Raw genomic sequence first — 9,618 nt, 5'->3', positions numbered from 1 at the left:
GTGTGAGTCATCAGAATCCAGCTGAAAAACAATTCTTAGTCCTAAAATCCAGTATATTTAAACCACATCCTACTATAATTAACTAGCGAAATCGGATGGGCCAAGCCTTGAGGCAGGTGGATATACTACTACAGCACTGTCCTGGCCAGGAAACCACAGGCCATGGTCTGCCCCCTCATAATGATGGTCCTTGGGGAAAGCAGAAATTGCATTCCTCTGGGGATTTATGGCTACTATTCTGCTGAGAACTCCCACTGTCTAAGAAGTTATCACTAGCACCAGGCTCTCTGTGGTTTCCATGTCCTTAAGGACACCAGACACTGTGTTTGAAGACACTTCACCCAGGTAAGAACAAGGTCTCACTTTTTATTTCTCCAACCCTCAGGGTCTCACTTTTAAACAAGTTTACAGTCTAGAGGTTTGAACTTAGGGCTCTGTACTTTCCAAGCAGGCTCTCGACTGCTTATGACTACATGTCCAGGCCATTTGGGGTGGGGATGAGGGAAAGGACTGAGGCTTCCACTAAGTTACGCTGAGCCATGCTCACAATCCTTTTGCTTTTAGGGTTTTTTGTTTTGTTTTGTTTTTGTTTTCAGTCTCATACTGTTGGAGTGGCCTAGGAAATGCATTCTTGCTACCACCTTCTCCCAGATACCACCATACCCTTCTGGTTTGGGTTTGGGGCTTTGCTCTACCTCTTTGCCTGTGCAGATAAACTTTTCTGCATTCTGACCTAGATGGCCTCAGATCTGTGATCCCAAACTTCCTTCATAATTGGGATTACAGGTTTGAGCATGGCACTCAGCTCCCGCTTAGTTTTTATGTTAACTTTCCTATGGTATCCAACTTCCAATCTCTATTTCCTGAGTAGCTGGGAATACAAACCAGAGCAGCTACATCCTGCCACATTTTCTTTTACAAGGCTTTGTATCTGATATTTGCATGACACAGATTATGTAAATACCAATGCATAAGTAAACAGTGCAAAAACCAAGTTGTAGCTGAACTTCTAATAGTTATTTCCAATGTTCCTAACAGCAAACAGTTGCACAGTCCAGGCAAAAACCAAGCAGTTCTTAATCTTTGAGCAGCCTCTGCCTCTACATCTACTCCTCGGGGTTTTGAGATATGCCCCAGCTAGAGTATTAGAGCATCTGAGAACCACTGCCACTGGCAGGGTAACAAATACAGTTTATGTCCAAAGAATCCCTGTGCTCTGCCTGTTTCTATAGAGGAATCTGATTCTGCAGGGAGATGTTGGAATTGTTTGGAGAAACCCTTCTAGAGCAAGGAATGCTGCACCCAAACTGGAAAGGCTATGATTTGATGGAGGAAGTTCAAAACTATTCTTGGAGTCAGCACTTCCTGTGAAAAGGCTTCAACACAGAAGGGAAAGCTGAACAGGCAGACAATGTGGGAACAGGGCAGGTGCTGCCTAGGGACATTTAATGAAGAAACAGAGGTAAGTCATGGGGGTAGTAGGAGGGAGTTAATCCAACAATGAACATAGCTGAGCCCCTTAGCATTCTGGCTCAAGATAACTGCCTGCAGGCAGTGAGGCTCCATACCCAAACCAGCCCACTCCACCCAAAATCCAACCAACATTCTTTAAGAAGATTCTAACAATCCTTCATTAGAGTCTGCCACAATATCATTAACCATTAGTGTAGAACACAAATGTAAACTCCTGCTATGAAACAGGAGCCTTTTTCATTCTTCCTTAAAAAAAAAAAAAGATTCTATGTATGTCAACTGTCAGCTCACCAACAAAAAATATTTGTTAATTAACTTTACAAGCCATTCTCACAATTTACTTGACAAGGTTTAGACAGTAACTGACATAAAGTCTTTGGGAAGGGGGTGGGTGTGAATGGCAAGCATTAAGCAATGCCAAATTTCCATCCTAATTTTAGCATGACCAATTATCTTTATTCCCAACATTACTGCTGTACTAATACTTTCAAAATGAAGCAGTAAATCAAATGTTGTTGGCCTTTACAACACTGACAATTAATGCCACAACCACAGCTCCCTTCACCCAGTCCCTTCACAAGTCCCTCTGAGAGCTGTGGAGCCTAGGACACAATAGGAACGGTGCCCTGCCTTGAGCAACTGGGAGGCCCAGCCAATTCAGAGAATTTACTAAGCAACTGAGGGTTGTTTATTTTGGGGGGTTGCCAGTCAAGGGCTTGAGCTCAGGGCCTGAGCTCTATCCAGAGCCTCTTTGTGTTCAAGAATAATGCTCTACCACTTGAGCCACAGTACTACTTCGAGCTTTTTCTGAGTAGTTTATTGGAGATAAGGGTCTCAGGGATTTTTCTGTCTGAGCAGACTTCCGACAGTGGATCCTCAATCTCAGCCTCCTGAGTAGCTAAGATTACAGACACAAGGAGGCACAGGCCCCTGGAGCTCTTTTTCTTTGGGGGGGGGGGGTGGGGGGAGCAGTGGTGGCTTGAACTCGGGGCCTGGGTGCTGTCCTGGGACCCTTTTCCTCAAGGCTAGCACTCTACCACGTGAGCCACTCTTGGCTTTTTTTGTTTATGTGGTACTGAGGAATCGAACTCAGGGCTTCATGCATGCTAGGCAAGCACTCTACCACTAAGCCACATTCCCAGCTCCTGGAGCTCTTTAAAAGGAAGATGATTCAGAGAATTCTTAACAGTTTCAATCAAGCTAGATCCTTCAATAGAGTAAGATATCTTACCCCTCTGTAGAAGAGATTTATAAGAAACACAAAGTTCAGTGCATTGAATTTATCTTCTGTATTCTTCAAGACTTCTACATTTAAAGTCAATAAGAAATATTGCTGGGGCTGGGGATATGGCCTAGTGGCAAGAGCACTTGCCTCATATACTTGAAGCCCTGGGTTCGATTCCTCAGCACCACATATACAGAAAATGGCCAGAAGTGGCGCTGTGACTCAAGCGGCAGAGTGCTAGCCTTGAGCAAAAAGAAGCCAGGGACAGTGCTCAGGCCCTGGGTCCAAGGCCCAGGACTGGCAAAAAAAAAAAAAAAAAAAAAAAAGAAATATTGCTTAGAAGTTTCATGTTATTATGATCATGAAATAAATATTAAAGAGAATACTCTTGGGGCTGGGAATATGGCCTAGTGGCAAGAGTGCTTGCCTCGTATACATGAGGCCCTGGGTTCGATTCCTCAGCACCACATACACAGAAAATGGCCAGAAGTGGCGCTGTGGCTCAAGTGGCAGAGTGCTAGCCTTGAGCAAAAAAGAAGCCAGGGACAGTGCTCAGGCCCTGAGTTCATGGTCTAGAACTGGCCAAAAAAAAAAAAAAAAAAAAGGAGAATACTCTTACCCTCCTACAAGTCTTCCCAAAATCCTATACACTTACAGTAAATTTCTCAGCCTTAAACCCTCACTCTATTCAACCCTGGGTTTTAGGAGTCCAGGGCAGACTTATTACAGCTCAGCATTGAAAAACAAGGCACCTTATTATATAAATAAGTAAATAAATTCCTCTTCCACCAAGGAAAAGTTCCTCTCACCAGTAATGATTTCCAAAGAAATACAACCAGCTACAATTTACATTTGTAAAAACTATTTCATAGTAAATAGAGGAGCAGGAATGATCACCTTCAGTTCAAAAGTTCGAAGATTCTAGGAATTCACCTCAATAATTTTTTCATAATCTGTGTTTAGATACTATTTTAAACTGCTTGACATTTTGAAATGTATTGATGTTTAGTGATTTCAAAGGAACGCTGGTAGAGTCATTCAGCAATGTTTTCTGTACCTGGATAATGGAACCAAATTTTATGAAAAGGCTAAATAAAACATAATGTCTTACAGTTCTTTATAAACAAACTTTCTAAATAGCTCTGCCCCTCCCCCCCCCCTTTCTCTCTCTCCTCTGTATGTGTATGTTTGTGTAGGTGGGCCTGTATAGCAGTGCTGAGGCTTGAACTCAGTGGCTGAGCACTGTTCCTCAGCTTTTTTCCTCAAGGTAGTGTTCTACCACTAGAACCATAGCTCCACTTCCCATTTGGGGAGATAAACTGGAGATAAGAGTCTCAGGAACATTCCTTCCTGGGCTGGCTTCTAGCAGCAATCCTCAGATCTCAGCCTTCTGAGTAGCTAAGGATTACAGGTGTGAGCCAGCACCTTCACCCACTTTCACTCTGCATTCTTGTATTGAATGACCTTATTATAACTGTTGCTACAGAGAAAAATAAAATAAAAGGCAACTTAGTTTCTTGCTCTTAGCACTCATTATTCTGATTTAGGCTGAGATTGAACTAAAAATATATTCGAGGATCTAATTAATACAAATTTCCTAAGAAACAGCAACACTGACTTTTTCCATGACTAAGGGCGGAGGGAAGGACCCACCCGAGCTCCACCCACTGGCGTTACATTTTAAGAACACCTGCTTAAGGTTTACACACATCACAGTCATTTTCGTTGTAATTTCGGTACATTTAAGTTTACTTATAAGCGTGGAAAATGATCCTTTTTTAGAAAAAAAGTATACTATTTGATGACTACTTTGTGTCGAAGGCAGCTGGCCTATGAATGTGAGTTTTTTATTCAGTACGCCCCGCTTAAGTTTTTTTGGTTTGTTTTTTTAAGCCTAGATGATTACATTTAAGGATAATCACTTGCCTAGAGAAGCGCGAAAATGTAAAAAGTTGTTGAAACTTTTTGTGAACAAGATCCATGTACAAAACAAGCTCTTTCCTGGTCATGCTTGCAAACGTTTGTTTTTACCCCGGGGGCCTCCGAATGCGCGGCGGGCAGCTCGGGTCACCAGGGGACCCTGCCCCGTGGCAGCCTAGGTCAGGTGTGTTTGACCTTCTTGGGAAGGGGCGACCCCCCTCCGATAACCCACCTAGAACCCAGGCTCTGGAGATCCGGGCTGCACACACCCCGGAGCGAGCACCCCAGGCTATACGAGAAGTGGAGGCTCAGGCCGTGGACCCGGGGCGGGGGGGGGGGGGTCGCACCTCCCATTAGTCGGGCGGTGAGCCGTCTAACAAGCAGGTGAGGTTGCATCAGACCGGACAAGGCAAGTCCCAGAAAAGTGGCCTCAATTAGGGCGCTGGAAAGACGTGTTAAGCAACGGCCGGTTCTCACCCGCCACGAAGGCAAGCGCGGCTCGCAGCTCCCGCAACTCGTGCGGTGAGCGGGCGGGGGACTCGGCGACCGGGGACCGGGAGAGCCGCACCGGACTAGGCCTGCGCCGGGTGGACGGCGCGCACGTCGGGCCCTGACGGCCCGTGGGGTGCGCGGGGGGGGGGGGAACAGCCGTGGTCTCGGGCGGCCCGGGGCTGTCAAAGACGCCGGACTCCGCGTTTAGGTAGAAGCCGAGGGCCTCCTCACCTCCCGCCGGCCGTGTGGAGGCGCAGACGCGCCCGGCGCCGACGGTGCGTCCCCCACGCCCCGCCTGAGTCTCCCCGCGTCCCCCCACCCCCAGGCCGCCCGACCCCGGCGCAACCCGGGGGCCGACGGCGCACAACAAAGCGGCGCAGCCCTACCGACCCGACGCCCGCTCCGATTCCCCCACCCGGGAGCCCGGCCCGCGGCTCCCCCGAAGGCCCCGCGACGGAGGACGCGCGCGGCCGGGCGGGGCGTCCGCAGCCGGGAGCTAGAGGGCGGGCGCCCCCTCCACCCTCCACCCCCCCCCCATACATACCCCGGTCCTGACGAACTTCCTCGGCCGCCCGCTCCCTACCCCGCGGCCGCCGCGGACCCCTAGCTGGGCGCCTCGAGCTGCCCTCCACCCACCCCCCCGCCCCGGGTTCGCCGGCCCGTGGAAACTTTCCCCGGGCCGCCCGGCCGCCCTCGCGAGGCCCGCGCTCCCCTTCTCCCTCCTTCCCCGGCCCCCCTCACCTCCGGGAGCTCGGTCTACACCCTCGGGGGCGCCCTGGCCCGCGGCTCCGGGGCCTCACACGCCGCGAGACCGGGCGACGGCAGAGGCTGCGAGCCCCGCAGGGACGGGGGAGCCCCGGGCGGCAGCGGCGGCGGCGCGGGCGGCGGCTGTTCCATCTTCCCGGGACGCTCGCGCCGCGGTTCCAACGCGCAGACCCAAGTGGGACATTCGCTACATTGTTGGCATTCCTCGGGCGTCACGTGACCCCGCCTCCCGCGTCACTCTCGGCCGCATACCAGCCCGGGCGGGGCGCCTGCGGCCCGGGGCTCGGCGCTGGCCTCGGCGCCCCGCCCCGCTTCCTGCCCCGGGCCAGGGCGGCCACCTGCCCCCCGCCCCCCGCGGGCCTCCTCCCTCACAGGGCCTGGGGGACCCCCACCGTGTTCCTCGGGGTTGGGGGGGGGGGCTCACCCACTACCACCACGGCTCCCGGATCGGCCCCTGCGCTGAGCTGGTAATGCACGTTGGTCAACGACGGGGCAAGCCTTTGGCTTTCTTCTGCCATCTCTGCAGTTAGAGAAAAGTAAAGTTCTGGAGAAAAGTGAAGGAAAAGTAAAGGCTCCAGGGAGTTGGTAAACTATGATGCAAACCTTTTGCTTTCCTCTGCATCTCTTAAGGTTCTGGAGGAAAGTAAAGTTTGCCAGGCCCTCAGGAGGCACGAGTTAGCAAGTAGATGCCAGCCTTGCAAAAGAACTGACAGCTGCGCAGACAACATGGACAATCTAACATCTCCAACTGGAATCGGATGTCATTTCCTCAACTCCCTCCTTTCTACATATTTTGTTTTGAGTTTAGTTTTATGCCTCTACTGGGGAACTTAAACTCGGGCCCTTGGACCTGTCCTTCAGCTTTTTCAGCTCAGAGCTGACACTCTACCACTTGAACCACAGGATCCACTTCCACGTTTTTGCTGGTTAATTGGAAAACAAGAATCTCTTGGATCTCTCAGCCATCAAACTGGATCTTCAGATCTCAAACTCCTGAGTAGTTAGGATTACCAGGCACACCACCAGTACCTGTCCTGTGATATATTTTGTTTATGCAAAATGTTTTAGAACTTCATTGGACAGAATAGTAATATATAAATTAACAAGAGATGAGGCTTGGCATTTAGGCCACTCATTATCTTCCATTGAGGATTTGGTACAAGGACCTGAGCAAGAATTGTTATGGCAGAGTAGAAATAATCAACTGCAGGCCAAATCCTGAGTCTACTGTTGGCTCTTCAACATCATATTTCTGCCACCTACGTCTGAGGCACTGCTGCTGAAGACAGTCTGTGAAGTCAACCCAATTGTGTCTTTAATTAACAAACTGGTGACATTTTAAGTATTAATCTCCAAAGAAATAATAATGATCTAATGATCATTTTGTCCCAGCTTTTTTCCCTTTTGGTGGAGGGAGATGGAACCTAGGAACTATCACATGTGAGTCTCAGGCTCTGTCACTGAACTACACCCCTCACTTCCCCTGTCAGAAATATGTGTGTGTGTGTATATATATATTCTTTTGGGGGCGGGGGGTCAGTCCTAAACTTCTTCTGTGGGCTTCAGAGTTGTCCCTGAGCTTTTGTGCTCAGCTAGTGCACTACCACTTTGAGCCACAGAGACTCTTCCAATTTTTGAATGCCAATTGGAGATGAGTCTCACGGGATTTTTCTCCCTAGGCTGGTTTTGAACTTGTATTCTCAGATCTCTGCCCCCTGAGTAGCTAGGATTACAGACTTGAGCCACCAGCATCTGGCTGCCTTTGCCCTCTTGCTTAGTCTTTCTGTTAGTGTTCTACCACTTGAGCTACACCTTGACTTCCTCCAGGGAGTTTTTGAGTTCTCTTCTGATTTCTCAGTCCTCTGTGTATGTGTGTGTGTGTGTCTGTGTGTCTGTGTCTTTGTCTACTGGGACTTGAACTGAGGGCCTGAACGCTGTCCCTTAGCTTTTTGACTTGGTCAACACCTCCACCTCTGGCTTTTTTTATTTTTGCAGTCCTTGAGTGTTCTTTGTTCAAGGCTAGCACTCTACCTCTTGAGCCACAGCGCCACTTCTGGCTTTTTCTGTTTATGTGGTACCAATGAAGCCTAAGGGCTTCATGCATGCTAGCCAATCAATCTACCACTAAGTCACATTCCCAGCCCTGACTTTTTTTTTTCTTTTTGCCAGTCCTGGGGCTTGAACTCAACCTGAACTGTCCCTGCACTTCATTTGCTTAAGGTTAGCTCTCTACAACTTGAAGCCACAGTGCTACTATGGCTTTTTCTGTGATTTAATTGGAGATAAGAGTCTCACAGACTTCCCTGCATGAGCTGGCTTCAAACAGTGATCCTTAGATCCCAGCCTCCTGAGTAGCTAGGATTACAGGGGGGTGCCACCAGTAACCCTGGTTCTTTCTTCCTTTACATTGATTCTCTCAGATATTTTATCTCAGCAACAAACTGTGACACAATGGACTTTAAAATTTGTATTATGGGCTGGGGATATGGCCTAGTGGCAAGAGTGCTTGCCTCATATACATGAGGCCCTAGGTTCGATTCCCCAGCACCACATATACAGAAAATGGCCAGAAGTGGCGCTGTGGCTCAAGTGGCAGAGTGCTAGCCTTGAGCAAGAAGAAGCCAGGGACAGTGCTCAGGCCCTGAGTCCAAGCCCCAGGACTGGCCAAAATAAATAAATAAATATATAAAATAAAATAAAATTTGTATTATGACATCTAGCTTTAAAAAATTTACAGTGTTTATAGTAGTGAAAATGAGGAATCTAAATGTCCAACAGTAGAGAAGTATTACTACAAAAGACGGTGCTCGGATAATAGGCTATTTACATACATTAGCTAATCGAACAGACTAGCTTTATTTTGTCAGAGGATAAACAATTGCAGACAGAATTCTGAACCAAAGCAGAACAAAAGAGTAAAGTTGTCCAACTATAATTACATTATTATACCATATTTAAAAATTATACAAATTCCCTCAGAACCAATACTAATAAAATCCTTTACACAAGTACAGACACGGACTATAAGCATATATACCAAATTCATCACAGCTGTTTGACTATATGGAGGACAGGAGGAAAAATATCCTAGGAGAAAATTGGGACTTCTAACTTTATCCACAGTGCTAGCTAGCTTTGCTTTTATTTTAAAGTTGAAGCAATGAGCCAGAAGCTGGTGATTCATGCCTATAATCCTTGCTACTCAGCAGGCTGAGATCTGAGGATCTTAGTTCAAAGCCAGCTGGGGCAAGAAAGTCCATTTATCTCCAATTAAATCACAGAAAAATCCCAAAGTGGCGCTGAGACTCAAGTAGTAGAGTGCTAGCCTTGGACAAAAGGAGCTCAGGGACAGTGCTCAGACCCAGAGTTCAAGCCTCGGGACCAGGAAAAAAAAAAAAAAGCAAAACAACAAAAAAGCTGGATATACCAGTGCGATTCGAGTGATGGTGTACCAGCCTTGAGCAAAAAAGCAAAGGAAGGTGTAAAATGAAGAGGAGTGACATTGTCCCCCCAAAAAAAGAAATGTACTCACTACCTGACTTATGAAATGGTCACCCCTCTGTACAACTCCTTATAATAACAATAAAATTATATATTTTTTAAAAGCTAAAGGACAGGGCACAGGCCATGCTTTTAAGCCCCAAGGACCAACACACATACACACGCACGTACAAAAGGCAAGTTCTTAACTAAATTATTCACCTATGTAATCTATGGAGCTTAGGTAGGAGAGAGAAAAAGTA

The sequence above is a fragment of the Perognathus longimembris genome, chromosome 3 (genome assembly GCF_023159225.1).
Source record: "Perognathus longimembris pacificus isolate PPM17 chromosome 3, ASM2315922v1, whole genome shotgun sequence".
Lineage (NCBI taxonomy): Eukaryota > Metazoa > Chordata > Mammalia > Rodentia > Heteromyidae > Perognathus > Perognathus longimembris.
This window is presented reverse-complemented; position numbering follows the sequence as displayed.